At 40.3% G+C, this 17,932-nt stretch overlaps 1 protein-coding gene across 21 annotated transcripts in view; it reads left to right on the plus strand.

Annotated features, from left to right (window-relative positions):
* Positions 1-17,932, plus strand: part of SORBS1 (sorbin and SH3 domain containing 1) — a 235,428-nt gene that overhangs the window by 108,789 nt on the left and 108,707 nt on the right. For 10 of the 21 annotated variants that reach the window (XM_072040126.1, XM_072040127.1, XM_072040131.1 and 7 more), the window contains one exon: positions 3,464-3,522. The gene's annotated coding sequence lies outside the window, so the exon portion shown is untranslated. Of the gene's footprint in view, positions 1-3,463; positions 3,523-16,834; positions 17,033-17,932 lie in introns of those variants that run through there. The other 11 variants (XM_072040158.1, XM_072040162.1, XM_072040163.1 and 8 more) reach the window with 6 other exon arrangements.

Below are 17,932 nucleotides of genomic sequence, written 5' to 3' on the forward strand. Positions count from 1 at the left end.
GCTGTTAATACTTTGATATCCAAACATTTCCACCCTCGTAAGTAACTTAGAAAATTTACTTGAACCCTAAAATAGTGTCCCAGTCAGAACATATGTTCTGTACATTATTTATACTATTTAATTTAAAAGATAGTAATTCAGATATTTTACTTCATCTTTCTCAAGCTGTCTGGATGCTGCATGGCTGTCACATAAGCAGGTTAGACTGTTGGGCTTGCCAGAGTGGAAATTTATACATACTTTGCCCGCACCAGACCATTCTGCAGGGAGCAGGCAGCATCCTGGGCACTGTTTCTTCAAGCTGTAATCCAGCAGTTTGAAAGTAGAATTTGGTTGTGCTGTTACTGCCCTTCTGGCTGTTAGGAATGTAGTTGTAATATGTGCCTGATCCTCAGGGATATCTGTAGGAAGCATGTGTTCATGATTGAACTTAATTGGGCTCTCAAAGAATTTCTCCTCTGTGGCAAACGAGTGGAAATAACAGTCCTTTGGCATTCCAAATCAACATTAGATAAGAGTGGTTCGTGTCAGAGTTGCTTATCTAATGGCAACACTAACTGTTACTGCTATTCATAATGTTGTGTGCTCCAGTTATACTTACGTGTTTTGCTGTCTTCTGGCAAGTGGAAAGTGTCAATTTCCTTGAATAACGTTCTTGGAATCAGGGCTTAAGTATTTTGCTTCATGTTGTCTATCTTTGGACTCTAGATTTTAGCCAAAACCATCCAATAGTTTTTCTTGAAATGAGGTCTGACTTTTGTTTATTACTATTTTCAGAAACATTTTTTTTTCTAAGTATGGCCAGGGATAGGGTGTGATTTGAGTCAAAAAGCTATTTTTGCAGGTAAACAATCCAAGTTTGACACATTACAGGTAGTGTGTGCTCAGCATTTCCTCCCTAGGTAAATTAATAGAAAAGAAAAATGTGTTGTACCTTTATGTTTTCCATAACAGCACTGGCATTAGACCAAGAGTAAGTCAGATTATGATTTGAGTAGGCTTAGTTGACCCCACACCTAAAGGAAAGGCATTGGATAAGAGATTTGATCCCAAGTTAAGTTTAGGATAGAAAGAAAATATACGGGTGTGCCTTTTTTCTTTATTAGAGCTTTTCTGTAGGGATCTTAGATTGTCACAGCACCCAAGTAGGGTATAATAGCATTACTTTTCTCTCAAGAGGTAGTAAATGAGAAATGAAAAGCTGAATACCATGGAAAGACAGACAGCCAAGCTGGGCTGGCAAAAATGTGTCTGTTGGTGGAAGAGGCTTTAGGGTAACAGTGGTATCACACCACGTCTTACAGGTATACCCAGTAGTGTTATGGCATGGTTATGGGTTCCACTGTCCAATGTGGCGGGCTTGATGCATTGAATTGTGAGGAGAATGAGCCTCAGAACCTGAGGGTTGAGGTGTGTGTAGTGCCTTAGTCCTTGCTTCTGGGTTGATGCAACTGGTGAGGTGGATTGGTTCCTGAGAGGAAGAAAGAGGTGGGAACACTTGAAGCATTTTACTTGCTCCCCAAAACAACACTGTTGAAAGGGATAAACTCCTCACTGACTGGCAAGGACATACCAATGAGTGCATCAACCTTACAACTGAGAAGGAAGAGCAGGACAGAAGAGACAGGCTGTCTCATGTGGAGCAGCTCCCCGGGGGCCTGCTAGTGCACAGGGCGGCAGGCATGAGGGATCACTTGCCGGCGTAGGCCGGAGCCCTTCCCCCTGGCTGGAAGCGTGCTGGGGAGACTTTTTCTTCCTCCCATTTCTGGACTGCAACTGTCCTGACAGAGATAGAACTTGTATGACGAGAAAGGGAAGTTTGGATATAATATATTCAGCTGAAGGAATACTTTTAGTCCTATAATGCCCTTCCTGCAGGGGAGAAGCTGGTGTCTTTTCCCCATCCAGAGGTAGCTATGGGCTACCACTTGAGAAGCAAAGAAAGAAGCAGGGAGGAGGTTTTCAGTTTTGAAAAGTGCCTACTTATATATTGCTAACTGACAGCTTTTCATTCAGAGTATACAGGACCCTTGTCATGGTCATAGCACGATGATGTTGCTAAACTGTGAGCTCTCCCCATCCCAAGGCTCTGTGGCAGGGGGACAGCTTGGAGTATAGGCCCTGCTCGTATCATCCGCACTGGACTTGGAGAGCAGCAGTTGAAATCTGCTGCTTTTTGGCGTTTCTGATTACTTGTCTATGGTGGTAACAGCAGAGAATGAATTTCCTATCTGCTGTCACTTGTTGAAGACATGTAGAGAATTGCCTGTTGTGGGCAGGGAAACGGATAGGTGAGTTCCCATTGTACAGCCTTAATGAGGTCAGAAAAGCCCAGAACCTAGAATTAAATTTTAGAATTTAGAATTCTAGGATTTAGAATTATTTTAGAATTTAGAATTCTAGGATTTAGAATTAAATCCTAGAAATAATTTTTAATAGAATCCTGAAATTTGAATCCTGAAAGCAGAACTTCTGCAGGGTTTAGATCTCACTGAAATGTTCTAGACAACTTTTGTAGATTTGTCTTTCTGGGCAGCTGTTTTCCCACTTGATTCTTAGGGAGATGTTCAGGAAGAGACAGGCAAGAGACAGAAGGAGGCACTTTTCTGAGAGACTGTAAGACGAGAAGCATCAGCATAGTGTCCACAGGAGAGAGCTGGCCCTGTATCCCACTGTATCCCTACTTGTGCATATCTACAAGCTGCATCCTCTGCCAGTAGGAAGACACCTGACCAAACAGCAATAGCCCCAACTGCAACACAGAAATCTCTCTTCATGAGAAGTTTTGTCTTAGTCCTGTCTCATGAGTATCTTTGTATTAAGTACAATGTAGTAAGAGTAGTGTTAAAACATTAGTATGCATCAATTAAGCTGCGATTTATGTGATGACCTGGGAGAATTCAACTGTTTACTGACTTTCGTGGTATTTTTAGGGTGTGTAGAACACTTGGAGATTTTCAAAGATGGTGAATAGAAGTTATCCTGTATGAGTTGAGTATTTTGCACTACTTCAACCTGCTCTGGAATCCAGTACCTTCTAGTTACCAAGCAAGCCTGTGTCTAATATATTAGATCAAAACATATTTCTGTTTCCAAATGCTAACAGCAGCACATTCAGTTCTCTGGATTTCAGCAGCTAAAGTGGGTGTTGCAGGAAGTTTGGCACTGTTTCTCTTTACAGAATAATAAACACAGATGATGTTGCTTTGGGTTTCACGTAGACATGGAGGCTCTTTCCTCATAAAAGCATACTCATAGTCAAATGGTGACTTTTAGCTTTTAAAAAATAACAATACTAGTTGAAGTAGATAGGCTAGAAAAAATCATATAGATTTCTCACAGACCCCAGTGTCATGGTGGTTTCTTCTATTTTAGTCTAAGAGACTATTTTATAGTTCATTTTTCCAATAGATGCATTAGATTATTATATTGTAAAACACTTGCTGCTTTTCTCTTTTTCCAGGAGGAGGCCAGGGCATACCTGTGGAGCTGTGGCTTCTCTTTCTGCAAGCTCTGCCAAAGGTATGTACTTCATGCATTGTTACACTCCCCAGTATTCATCTCAAACACAGTATGGAAACTTTCAGTAAAGTGTCTTGCAAAGCCATTGGTAGAAGAATACTTGCTTGATTTTGAATGCAATATTTTAAACACCAGATATATGTCTTCCTCAGAGAGTTGCATTGAATTAGAACTAAGCTTGAGAAATCAAGTCAATCTGTACATCGTTTACCACCCTGCTTGTACTGTCTCCCGTGAATGATGTTAAAGACTGGGCTTTGTGGTAATAGGAAAACACTTGGTTTCAGAGGCTTCAGGACAAGAACCAAACTATATAGCATGTATGTATACGCTGACTTCAAAATCATGGCCAGTGTGTGTTGATTAACATAGTTCCCCAGGGTTATGCCCTAACTCACTCAGTTTTCACTCCTGGGCAAATACGAGACATAATGGAAGTGCTGTGTCCTTCACTTGCTGAATCTGAGAGTCTCCACAGACCTCTGTAAGGAGGTCTTGTTTTCTAATCAAGGACTGAATCAAGGTTGTACTGCTCCTCCTCAGCAGCTTGGTACCTGAAGCAGTTCTACCAGGAGAATTGCCTCAGGTGGAGAACGTGCTTTCAGCAGATGTGTAAGATTTTGACCTAAAGATAGGATGGCAAAGTAAATAAGAACCTGATGTTCAAAGGTTCAAAGCTGTTCCTGCTGTCTAGTTTGTTTTATAACTTGGAAGAATTGAAATAGCTTTTGTGGCGATAATTGTTAGCATATGATTACAGAGTTAAGAATAAAGAATCGTTTTTTTTTTTTTTTTTTTTTTTTCTATAAATGTTACTATGAAAGACCAGAATATAACTTCATATTTCCAGTTTTTCTGAACTAATGTAAATAACTCTGTAGTCTGGTTATTAGTTTCTATTTAATTCTATAGGATGTTGCAAAATGCCTGAGTAAAATTCTGTGGTTTGTAACAAACTCTAGATTTCCATGTGTCTGCTTTGTCAGCTTGGCAGTGTCTGCCCAGTAGCAGAGAAAGCAATGTTGGATGAGGAACAGTGGGACTGATTTATTTATTTATTTATTTATCTATATATATAGATATTTTTTTTTTGCTTTTGAGCAGAGAGCAGGAAGTGGTGCCTTTGAACCATCACAATGCATAAGCTTTTACTGCTGCAGTTTGTGCTCCCCTCTGTACCTTCTAGCCCCACACCACTTCCCCCACGTCATTTTTAGTTGGGTACATGTAGAGAGGGTGCCCCAGTTCCTCAGTGAGCCATGGGCAGGGAATATGCTCAGTCTGCCTTTCAACATCCCAAGAAGCATGAATGGTTTCTAGTGCTGCATTTGGAAAGCCAGATATTCCGTGACCCTGTGTGAACTCACCAATGCTTTTCTCCCTCCATAGACCCCTCTTTTCAGTGTGGAAGAAAGAACTGAGAGTGATTCAGAACTAATTTACACAAAGTTTTCCCAAGTAATTCTCAACCACCCATGGGTTTTCCTGGAGGAGCAATATACAATAGGCTTTTGTCTCCAAATGGATTTATTTATTATTTTTGAATCTAAATGCCCAGCTTGACCCCAATCTTAAAGGGTTTTTTGTCTCTGAGGCATAGCAGTTCATCCTTGAAACCTTTTGAAGATGGGACTCTTCTGTGAATACATGAGGTATCATAAATCGTTAAGTACTAGAATTAATGCAAATTATTCTAATTATATCTGAGTCAGAGCTTGTTACATTTTAAATGAACTAGAGACAAAGCAAAGTGGTCATGAAAGAAGTTTTATAGTTTCTACAGAAATATATTTTTGTGAATTAGATATGGATTCCTTGACAAAAACAATGAGGTGGTGGAGGGGGAGGAGGGGGCAACAGGTTTGCAGTTCCTACAAGCTGTGAGCTCTAAATAAGCTGTGTAAAATTAGTTGTTAACTATTCATTTTAGCTATACATTTGGGTACTTGAAACCATGTTCTTTAGAGGCAAAATAAAATAACTAACAACTCTCAGTTTTATTTTCTTCACTTCAAATTACTTTGTGTTAAGCATGAAGGCATTGTACCACTTGTCCTCTTGTACCAAGAGGCTTACACTGTACTTAAAAGTGTTTTTTGATGGTCTCTGACTAGGCAGAATAAGAGAGTGGACTTTCAATGTGGTCTGTTTGAAGACCCTTCCTGTTTTAGTTTGATTGTAAGTATTTGGCCTTATAGAACACAGCTTTCACATGTAAGCTCTGGTATTTGATGAGATGAAAAGTTAATGAAAATTATTATAGCTCCAGGGAATGCATTTCTGATACCAGTTAGTATAGGTAGAGAACTGTAGCCAGTTTTCTTGCAAGAGCCGAATGCTTGCAACTGAGTGAGAATCTGTAAACAGGTTAGCTTCCAGTCATATGGGAGCAGATTTTCTGAAGTTTTTCAGTTCTGATCTTTCCAAATTCTATGCTGCTAGCTCATCTTCACTTAGGAGCCATGCCTCTCTTTGCCCCTGTAATATTTCTAACTTGATAAATAGCAGACAACTTTCTTCCTAAAGAGTTATTGTCACTAAAATCTAAACCCTGAAAATTGTGCCGGTTACAGGTAAATAAACTTTGACTAGTACTGAAATCTTGTCATGCACAATTGTGAAAATGGGAGAAAAGGGGGTTCTTAGCTCATCCATGATGATATATCTGTGTTCCCTGCAATACTGCTTGGTCAAATCTACTTTTAAATTGCTACAGTGGTGGTTTATGAAACTGAAGAAACTATATAAAGTCCATGAGATATGCCTGTAATAGGATTTTTTCATAGTAGAGTCATCTTCTGCATTTTAAACTGACTTCTCTTGGATACAGCTCCTTTTTTTTTCCTACTGCCCACTGACAATTGTCAAATCTTCTTAATTCATCACTTAGTCAAATCTCTTTCAAGGATAAAATATCTTATTAGTGAAACTGTATAAAAATTCATAGGAAAAAGATCTGAACCCTAAGATGTGTTATTGGAGATAGATGGCTAGACAGGGGCCCCATTTCACTCCTCCTTTCAGAGCCCCTACAAGCATGCCACAGTAGCAATTCTTAATATATCCCTGGATTTCATGTCAACAGTGCACAAATTGTTGAGATGAAGGGATAAGACTTGTCATCACTAGCTTCACCATCAGTAGCAACCTGATACAGAGAGAACATGGGCAGAACAAATCCCAAAGATATCTATTTGTGCAGGTTGTGGAAATTTATGTTGCGGTTTGTCTCTATGAATGTTAACCTTAGGCTAGATAACATGAAGACCTGAGATGCTTGCTGCCCTATTGCATATTCTCCGTTAGCATCACCATATTTTATTTATTGGCCCTGAGGCCAAGACATGATACATTCCCTGTTTGCTTGAGCATTCATTATTTGTGTGGTGTCAGTGATGAATCATCTGGCTCCTATTTGGTCCATGAAATAAAAACTATGCGTCCGATCTGCTACTGGGTTTTCTCTTTCAGAATTATTTCTAACACAGGTCGTGATACACTCAAAGAAACATCATGCTAAGAGTGGAGTAGAAAATGGACAGAACCATTCTAGAGTCTTTAGCCAACATTAAAGAGGAAACAAAAATTTGAAATACTTCTTTAAAATTGTGTCATTGTGGAGGCCTGGATATAGATAACATCAAGGAGATAAAGCTCAATGGCTGAAGCTGAGCATACATCCATAGCACCGAGCTCTTGAGCTCTATGCTAATTCAAAACTGAAAAGAGGAGATATGGCCATTTCCAGTGCTATGATGGATGTTCATGGACCATTTCAACTATTGCATCCTTTAACATTGAGACTGCAGTGTCACCAAACAGCTGCATTTATTTATTTATTATTCCAGAAGCTTCTGACAGTCAGCAAGGATTGTATCCAAACAGTCTCAATGAGGAGTAGCGCACAGCTTGTTCCAGCAAATGCATTATTACCTATTAAACATTTATACAGCAGTATAAAGTTAGACGAGGATTCACAAACATAAATAAGACCTGTTCTTTGCACTGTAGAGCTCCCAGTCTAAATCATGCCCAGACGATGACATACAGTACAGCTGCTTGTAGGAGGAAGGGTGAGAACAGTTTGAAAGAAAAGTGATTTCTGAGAAGATGGTGACTGGAGAAGGGGATTTGCAAGTCTATGAAATAAAAAATGAAAAGGTGCAAAACAGTGAAAATAGGTTTAGGAGGTAGTAAGGAACAAAGAAGAAGTTGTTATAAGATAAATTTAACATTAAATAGATTGGAGAATTCACTGTTTTTATCATTTTTTCAACATTCAAGCTCGATGGGACACTCTTAAGTGGCTTTCTACCAACTTTCTCTGCATAATAGCAAAATGGAATAAAGTCTGTGGAAGTCTCTGTCTTGAAAAGCAATTAATATAATTTCTTTGGTTTACCCTGATCAAAACACGACAGTGTTCCTTCAATACCTATTGATCTTCTGAGCTTTGCACTTTATCCTGAACAAGCGCTCATTATGCTCCACCTGGGAAGCTTCTTTGTTTGCCTGGGAACTTCCAGTACTGGATTTATTCTCTCTAGGTTCATTCAATCTATGTTCCCTCTCAGCTTTTATTACTATTATTTTTCTTACAGCAGTATCAAGGAATTGAAAAATGAAGGGTTGTATAGATGCTTGTATCTGTTGTCTGGAGCCTGTCCTGTAAGGGAGCTACAGAAAACACTGCATGATTAGTCTAGTGAACTGTATGGGAAGAGAGAAATAATGGTAGTATTATCTGGGGCTGGCTCTAAGCAAACCTGTCTAGGGTACAGGTACTCTCTGGTCCCAAAAACCAGGCTGACTCCACTGGGGCGCTGCTGACAGAAAGACTATATAAAACAGAGGGCTAGTTGGTGTTGAGAAAGGAGTGGCACCTTCCATAAGCATCAGTTTCTGTTTTTCCTCTTTGCTCTGTTGACAGCATCAGGAGCAGCGGGGCTCCTCGACAGCTTTGACACAGCCAGATCCATCATTCAGATGCATTCAATTTTGTCCATACTGCTGGGAAGCTTTTAGCCTGTTAAAACCAACTAGTGCTAGTTCTTAGTAGTCCATACAAGTAATTTCATGGTAGTACTGTGAAATGATATAGGTTTCTGCAAATTTTATGTTACCTTGAGGTTTCATCTAAGATCTAGGCATGGTGCAAGTAAAGTGAAAGACAATTGCCACTATGAGGAGGGTGCACTGTGAATATACAGATTTGCTGTATGTAGCATTACAGACTTGCTATATGTAGCACTAATGTAGACTTTTGCCTGTTTTTGAAAAAGCAGAATATGAAGTGACTTAGCTGAAGTCATCGAGAGTCATCGATTCTGGGCAAGGCTGAAAATGAAACTAAAGTTTTTGCCTGGGGCTTCTCAGTGCCTACACACCCACCCATTATGTCCCCACAGTAAATCTGCGTGTGGCATTTGGAGAGGAAAATTTTTCTTTGCCCCAGGACTGCACTTAATGATCTCAGACCATTACTCTTTTTTCTCACTCCCATGGTCATTTTTAATACATAGCTATCAGAGGAGTTACTAAACATTTGGCTGAATGCAGCAATTTTTATCAGAGCGCTCATGGAATGTGAGAAATCACACGCTGGAGAGCTACTTGCACAGAGGCAGCGAATTCAGGAGCAAGCTGTCAGGAAAGGGACGTCCTGTCACCAGCTCTTGTACTCCGACACAGTTACCAGCAAAGTGAGCGGTCGGTCACACCATCCGTCCTGCCTGGCCGGCTCTGCCAGCTCAAGTCCATTTGTGAGCAATGTAACAAAGGCCACGGTGGGGAGGACAGGCGCACAGACAGCATAGCTACTGGGTAGCTCCTGCCTGGGGCTGGGACCGGAGTGAGGGCTTTAAAGAACCAAGTCCGTGTCAACAAGGACTTCATAGATTGTCTCCATTTAAGTCTCCATCTAGAGCTCTCTGCCCCTGGTTTGGGCAAAACCTGGGTGACTTGGTTTCATGTTTCTGAGAGCTTCATCTGATCCTTTGGAAGCTGCTAGAAATTCATAGTCTTATCTGCCTTTTGTGGCGGGGCTGACAGACCAGCCGACGTGGCACAGTTACGTGCTCCTTTGTAGGCTGACGGCACTTTCAGGCTTTGGCCTAGGTGAGTAGTCCTGCTTAGAGAAACATCATACTGCATGGGGAGCCATCTTTCTCCCAGCAAAACCTATCTCTACATAAGAGAAGCTAAATTTGTAATATCCTAAAGCTGGGATTACAGTATCCATCTGCTAAAGCGTGTTCCTTTTAGATTTAATTTAGGTAGCATAAGACTGTGAAACTGTCCTGAATTGGCTTGATATTGAAAGCAGTTTTGGAAACATGAAGCAGAGCAAAGGTAATTTGTGTAAAAGTATAGGGCCACTGCAGGCCCTGGTGCCAAGGACAAACAGCTGGAGAGGGAAATGTCACAGAGAAGGGGGATGGGGCACATGAGATATCCATAAACTGAAGATTTCTATTTCCAAATCACAGTTTAGTGGCAGCTAGAAAACAAGGGAAAGACGTAGAAAAGAAAGTGAAAAATAATTGAGATTATAAGTAATTCTGCTCTGCAAAATATTGCTAAGAAATTAAATTTCATTCCTGGAAAGAAAACAAAAAGTGCCAGACTAAAGCTGGTGATGTGGAGGTGAAATGGGAACCAAAGGCTGTGCCAACATTAAACCTTTTTTTTCTTTCCCACATATTATCACAGGGAAAAGTCAAAAAAAAAAATAAAAAATAATGTTTTTCTCCTGTTCTGGAACCAAGCTGGGTAGATTGATAAAGCTTGTGCTATTTCAGGTTTGGATCTGAAAGATCAAGGAGATAAATTGTTACTTGCATGGGAACAAATAGGGGGGTGGAGAGAAAATAAAGGTTAAAGCACATGGGAAACATCTGCTCCGAGGAGGCTCTTTAGAAATAAGCTTCAGCAAGAGGGCAGGAGAAGCAGCTGTGCTGCTTGCAGGAGACCACCACAGCTGCAATGACAAAGAGGATTGGAGAGGAGAGCTAGTGGTAAGGTTTCAACCAGACCTGAGAAACAGGCAGAGTAAGGACCTAGACCACAGCTTTGTGGCTGAGGTGCCTCTCTAGTCTAGACTGAAGGTGAAAATCTGGAGGGTGTGTGGGTAGTGCACTGCCTCTAACCCAGACCCAGCTCGGGGAAAGGTACAGGGCACTGGATTTGTGCTGAAATGGTGCCTCCTTCAAAAAGAGGATCTTAGCACCCTGTAATCACGAGGGAACTGAGCTCTCTGGAGAACATCCAACCATCCAAAGAGGGATGGTGCTAAGTTAGGGCTTCCAGACTCTGCTTTTTGCTGTGTGAGAGGTTCTTTAGGTGACCTTGACCAGAGCACTTATGAGTAGATTCAGGTGTTTGGTTCCAACTCTTTAGAAGTGCCAGGTGCATTTCTCCAGACATACAGGCAATCCTACTTGTTCCCAAATGTTTGTCTTAACCAAACCTGACTTGTTCTCTTGGTTTCTACTTGGTAAAAGATTTCCAACTCTAAGAAATTTCACTTTAAGTTCTGTGGAGCTATCTTTTCATGACTAGTGTAAACTGATCCAACTCCTGGCTAGCACTGGTGAGGTAAATTGGGAACTGATCCAGCTAAAAACGTATCCATCAAATACAAAATGGTGCCTCACTGATGCAGGGAAGCTGCTTTGTGTCGTCTTAAGCAGGAGAGGTGCCCAGCTGCTGCTTTCCCAGAAGTGCTGATCAATTTCTTGTATGTGACTTTGAGGCTTCTGGTACTGAAGGCTTTTAGATTAAATAAATCAATGATCTGACCAATGGTGGCAACTCCCAGCTCCTGTTTTTTTCTGAAAAGTAAAAATTTTCCCTCCATTGCTAAAATTAAACTGTCTTTTTTTCTCATTGTCTGTTTTTTTGGGTTTTTTTTTTTTTCCTTTTTTTTTTTTTTCCTTTTTTTTTTTTTCCACATTGCTTTTGGGAGACAGATCCAAATCCCACTGAAAGCAATAATAGGATTCATGTTACTGATAGCAGACTTTGGATCAGTAATAAACTCGGTTATTGTGCCTGGGGATTGTACTGTTTATACTCCCCAGCTCAGTCTCTATATCTCATAATGTATAATAAAAGATAAGTTGGAATAAAATTCATCCTATGTACCCAATTGTCTCTTATTACCATATGAATTTATGGGAAGCCTTCCTACACTTAAAGACCACAATTGCCCTAGAATTGATCTAATCCCTATTTTCATAAATCTTTTTTTGGATGAAAGCGCCTCAAAGTGCTCTACAATGACTGCTCAAACCATTCCAGTACAAGTCTTCCTGTGGTTGTGCTACAGCACCATTCCCATAATGAACCACAAGAAATGCAGTTGTGGGATTGCTTCCTTACTAGTTGAAAAGAACTATCCACAGATGGGAAGAGTTGCTAATACTGCATTTTGGTTTGGACTAATATTTTTTTCCAGGCTAGGTGGGCTGCAGAAGGAAAGAAAGGCAAAACTTTCCATGAACCACAATAAAAATAAGTTTTGCCTCCCTGGTGAGAAGAGCCACTCCCAAAGCAGAATGCTTTTAGGGTGGGTGGGGAAGTTAGCTGGAAGAGAGAGGCTTTGTGCTCCAAAGAACAGATTCAGACCATCGAGGTTCTGTTCAGCATCTCTGATGCTTGGTTGCATTTCCTCAGCTTGCCAGATTTCTGAGTTAGGTCAATCTCCGGTTTTATACAGCATGTGCATTTTTTGGAAGAATCCTGAGACACTTGAGCCCTCTGTGCTCAGAATGAATATTAAAATATCCCATTGGACTTCCATATAAATTATTTTCCTTGGTCAAGAAAGATGCTGGGCATGGGCACCCTGCTAGTCTCTGTTGAGGAAGTGTTTATGTTTTTGAAAAGATTGCACTGCTGAGAAAAAGAATTAGGATATGTTAGGTTGAAAGTGGTGATTGAGAGTTTATCCAAAAGTACTGCACTTAAAGTCCAGGATCATGTTTGATTTTTAAGGAGAACAGATTTGCTTGCAGATGCTAGTTAAGGAGCAGTGGCCTTTCATTATCTGTTAGCTTCTGTGATGAGAGACCAGCTGGGATATAACTTGTCCACCAACAGCCTTTCAGTGGTCTTTGTCTCTGTGAAAGCACAAAGCTGTTTTTCAAGGTAGACTATAGAGATGGCTTGAAAAATTCAAATATGGCAAAATATGGGAAAGATCCTACGAGCCCCCTCATTATGTCATAGAAATGGTGGTCTAAAGCCAATCTGGGTATTGATAAGATCACCAGGAATTTTCCAAAGATAATAGCATCACTAGTAAATCAGTGCGTGCCATTTCAGAACCAAAAACTGGAAAGTCATTGTTTTGATACATTTAGCCATCCAGTCTGTTTATATTGCAGCTTCTCTCTCTCTCAGTATTTAATTTGAAGTAGTTATGAGTGTTTCCGGAAAGCAACGATTGCTAATGAAAACTGTAAAACAATGTGGCAAAAGAAGATCTTACATTTTAATGGTAGGATTAGCTGTGCTATGCTTTCAAAACCGGGAAAAAATGTTTTTCACTTTTCAACTTGTAGATCAATTTTTTCCTTGAAAATCAATCTATAATTTCCCCTTCCTTCACCTGAATACCTTTGCTTTCCTTTCCTTTTCATTTCTTTGCTCCATCCAATGGAAGAGGGGTAAGGAGAACTTGGTAGAAACTTATGGATACACCTAAGCTATTGTATTACTTTAAAAAAAAAAAAAGAGACAATACAAAAACTCTGAGGAACTGTACAGAAAATCTTACCGGGTTACAGTTGCTGCAATAAATTATATTAAGCTGCTTTAGACCATAATGCATGAATAATTCTTGCCAGCTGGGCATACAGAAGTCTGTATGGGTGGACCCTCAGACCCTCTAGTGACTCTCCTATCTGTACAAGTCCATGTGTTTGAAGGCTTTGTGCTAAGGCACTTGTTCAGAGGAGAACATAATTCACTGAACCACTGTCTCCCTCTGTAACACCTAAGGGACTTCCTATTCAGCTCTTGAATTGTCATAAGTCTGCTTATTTTAGTAGATTTTGGTGCAGTTGCTGTGTAAGGAGGAAAGTCCATGGATGTGAGCATCCAAGAACGTGTCCCATCAGTGTCCTGAGCTCTCATTCACCTACTGACCAAGTATCTGGCGGCACCTTGGCTGTTGGGATAAACTAGATTCCCCTGCCCTGTAGTTACATGGGTTACTCCATCACTACTTCCCTGAACGTCTTCTGCCAGGAGGTGTAGTTGCAACTACATGAAGGTAATGACATTTCCTCTGATCTTCTCTTGATTTACCATGTGACTCTTATTTAAAAGAGGGAAAGAAAGGGGGAATGGATGGAAATAGCATTTTTAGTCAAGCCTTGAAGAAGGGAAGGTAGGACCATATTTAGGAAAGGCAAATTTTCTCAAAGTGACTTTTAATCCTGTTGGTTCTCTAGCAGTAAGTGCATGGTAAAGTGAAAGAGAAAGGATGGACTTGTCAGGACACAGTAGTGAAGACAACTCAGGACCACAGTTTGCTTCCATGAATGGGTCAAAGACCAGGACCTGAAGATTGTTCGGGTGTTCCTCCTGTGCAGGAGGAAGGAGAACATCAGTTCTTGCTTTAGCTTCCCATGCACTTGCTATGGAGGGGATGTTACTTGCTCTTCAGAATGGGTTAAGTGAGAGAGTATAGAGAGTATGGAACTAGGAAACAGAGTCTTGATGACATGGCTGTCTTCACCGTTTCTCAAGCTTAGCACTGAAACATTTCTCAGAAGGCTCTTTCAATATCGGTGTGAAGCCTTGCACAGGAAGCACTCACTTTCTGAGGTAGACCAAAAGGTCTGTGATTTGATAATTTGCAACTTTCTGAGGTCTGTGATTTGATTCTGGTGATCCGATTTGTTTCTGGTGACCATGCTTCTTGCATGAGCAGGAAGGCTTGACCAGCCGAGGATTTAGAAACCACCTTTCGTTTCTAGAGGTGTTTTGCAGCTTAGAGGAACTGTCTGGCAAAGGTGGTAGCAGAGCTTTCTTTTGATATGAAAAAAAATCTGACAAAGAGAACAACAGTACCAGACCTTAGCCTGGAGATTGCTTACACGAGAAGTAACCAAAAATAGGCAGCATTTGAACTCTACGGTGTGTACGGAAGGCAGTAAATATTTATCCGTCCTTTCCTTCCCTTTGAAATAAACACTAAAGACTTCACTGTCATTCAGACAATCTCTGTTTCTATACTAACCCAGCTCTTTAAGGGAGACATCTATTTCCTATTACAACCATATAGAGGCCTTGAACTAAAATATTTTGCGTGCTTTTGCAGGCCTACAGGAAACATTAAACACACAAAGACAGACAAACAGCTCTTAAGTCCCAGTTTCAAATTAAGTGGAGAAGGGAAGCAGAGTTTGTGGCTGCTTTTCTCAGACCAAGTCTGAAAAGGATCTCGAGTCAATTGGTTTATTTTGCATAGAAGTATCTTGTTTCTGAATATTAATTAACACCAGCTGTCGAACCAGCAAGAGCCAGTGGGCAGTTTCACCTTTTGCCACACAGTGAATGCTTGGCTACTACAAGTCTATTTTTAAAGTATGTCTCTCATTAAAAAAAAAAAAAAAAAAAAAAAAAAAAAGGAAAAAGAAAAAAAGGAACCTTCATTGTCCAGCTCTTTGCTATAAGAACAGTCATTACCCAGTGATTGTCTGCTTGCCTTACATTGAAAACTGCCAACTGACAGTATATAAAAGTCACATATGTATTTAAATTAGCTTAGATGTTAAATATCAGATTTCACTACCAGAACGCGTTAGCTAGTGTAACTGTAGGCAAAGGGACAGAGAAGAGAAAATAGGAAAAACGACTTCTGAAATCTGTTAGGGAAAAACTGTTGGTGAGAAATTTTGTACATGAAGTGGTTATACTGGAGTGAATGATATAGCAGGGAAGAGACATAGGCAGCAACGTGAAAATCAGGACACTTTGGGTGCTGCCTTTGAGGAAGCACAAAGTCACCTCAGGCCAACTTTTAAGGGCAGTATCCAACTTTCTCAATTTGGTTAGTGGTCAGAATTTCTAAGTAGTTTGATACTTGGAATCTTAATGTACATAGTTAATGCCCTGTTTGTGAAGTAGACCTAATACTACTGACAATTTTCCATTAAGGGAAATTCACTGTAGTGAAAATTAGGTAAATGAGAATATACAACCACAGGTGTGGCTCAGAGATCCTCCTAATTCAGTCTGCTGTCTTGGCACTGACCAGTGTCACAGGTTTAGGGAAAGAGTTAATGTAGAAGGCAAATGCAAACTACTACTTCACCTGAGGTATCTGCACCTTTTAGTAACTTGGGGCCAAAAACTTTCCAAGCTAAGTGTTTTAGCTTGGGATCATACCTTTTTTTTTTTTTTTTAATATATATATGTTTCATTTTTGAGCTTGCTTACAGAGCAGAGAGCTCCACGACCTCCTGTGGCAATGAGGTTTGCAGTCCAGTTATGTACTCCATGAAAAGGTATGGTCCTTTGTTCTAAAACTTCTGCCTGTGGGTTTCTTTCAGTGCCACTTAGTTCTTGTGTTACCAGAAGGAATGAACCACCATTCCCAGAGTAGCAGATTTGATGCATTTCAAGATTTCATAGAACTCTCTCATTTCCCCTTTGTCAACACTTTCTCAGACTGAAGAATCCTCACTTATTCAGCATTTCCTTGTCAAGAGACAGTTCTGGGTCTTTGATTGTTGTTACCCCCTTCTTGTCTTCCTTATCTAGTTTTAACTTCAAGGTGCTAATCTGTAAGTGGCACGCTATCAATTCTAGATGTTGCAATTCATGAATTAGTACTTGCTGTTTGCTTGGGACTTCTTGGTGGGCAGTCATTCTAGATGAATGGAGTATTACATTACAGGCAGATTTAAGCCTCTGAAAGTGCACGCATACTCACACTAGTTCTTGTAGGGAGGAGAAGGAGGGTCTTTTAGGGATCTATTTCCCCTAATACAGTGCAATGATTTTGAAAATGGAGAGATAACTATCCAGTATGTTATATTAATTTCTGAGCTGAGTTAAAGACAGATTTCCTTTCCTTTCCTGTCCTGTCCTGTCCTTTCCCATTGCAGACTAAGAATGAAATTAAGAAGAAAAAATGTTTTTCTTATAAAGATTCCAGAACTAAACTATTTTACACCCAGGAAACTTAATCAAAAACTGCCTGGACATCCTTTTCCTTTCTATGGCAGCTGTTTGCACTCTATATTTTAATGAGTGGGCTGAACTTAAACCTTTGGGGAAGGGCTTTCCTCTCCTTTCGCCCCCCCTCCTGGCATCGGTATGTAAAAGGCTGCACTACAGTATCGTGCTCTGTGCTTCTGGTGAATGAGTAAATGCCTGTGGCTGGACAGCCCAAAGGAAGGGCTACATCATGTTCTCAGCTGGTTAAGCTCCTTAATGCAAGCTTTTTAAAAATTTCCTGGATGTTTGTTTGACGTGATTTTGGCTGCAAGAAGTAAGTATTTAAAACCTCAGAAGATTTAAGACCTTTCCAATCTCTTCTAATTTTTCCACTATAAATAACTTGTGGTGTATCTGTTGTCTTTGGAAGGAGATTCTGTTGGAGTTGTTTTATGTTACATTTCCTGTTAACTGTTTGAATCTCTTCTGAGCGATTTAGAAATTCTTGCCTAATGTTGTACGCTGAGATTCACGGAGGGAAGTAGCTCAAATGGTGTTGTATGTGATGTGCAGTGGAGAGTATCGATTCCTTTTGGCTGTATAACTAAGTGGGACTTACTTATATCTACAGATGTTGTGTCCGAAATAGTTTTTTGAGTCTCCTTTTCCTTGCTTTTTCTCTGCCAGCTGAATGACTTTAAAAAAACAGAATGTAAAAAGCCTGGCTGTGTAGTTTTGTTCAATGTCTAATCAGTCGCTCTCATTTGTGCTGAGAACATCTGCTTTGCAAGTTTCTGTCCGCTTCCACAGCAACACAATCATTTCTCTGTTTTCCGTATGCTTTCTCATACTGAGCAGAACTGAGAAAATGGTGAAAGCAGCAGTACTTCTGTGTTTCTTTTTTTTTTTTTTTTCTGGTTTTCCTTCAGCACTAGATTACATTCACTAAACTCAGCAAATAGCAGAATTCCCTATGGAGTACTGGGAAGCAGCCCAAGCTCGCTACAGTTGCGTTTCGCAGGACTATTCTTGTAGCAGGGTTTGCTTTTTTCTCTCTCTCTTTTATGGTGTGCTGAAATTCTTTCTGTTGTAGCTGCATTCCTGATTGATTCCATTCTCTGATGGGCGTCTTTTGCCTGTGAAATTTCCCCAAACGAACATCCTGAAACAAAAGTAAGACGGATGCCATGGATGCCATGTGTATAACTGCAAGTTCAAGTTGAGAAGTTCTTAA

The sequence above is a fragment of the Anas platyrhynchos genome, chromosome 6 (genome assembly GCF_047663525.1).
Source record: "Anas platyrhynchos isolate ZD024472 breed Pekin duck chromosome 6, IASCAAS_PekinDuck_T2T, whole genome shotgun sequence".
Lineage (NCBI taxonomy): Eukaryota > Metazoa > Chordata > Aves > Anseriformes > Anatidae > Anas > Anas platyrhynchos.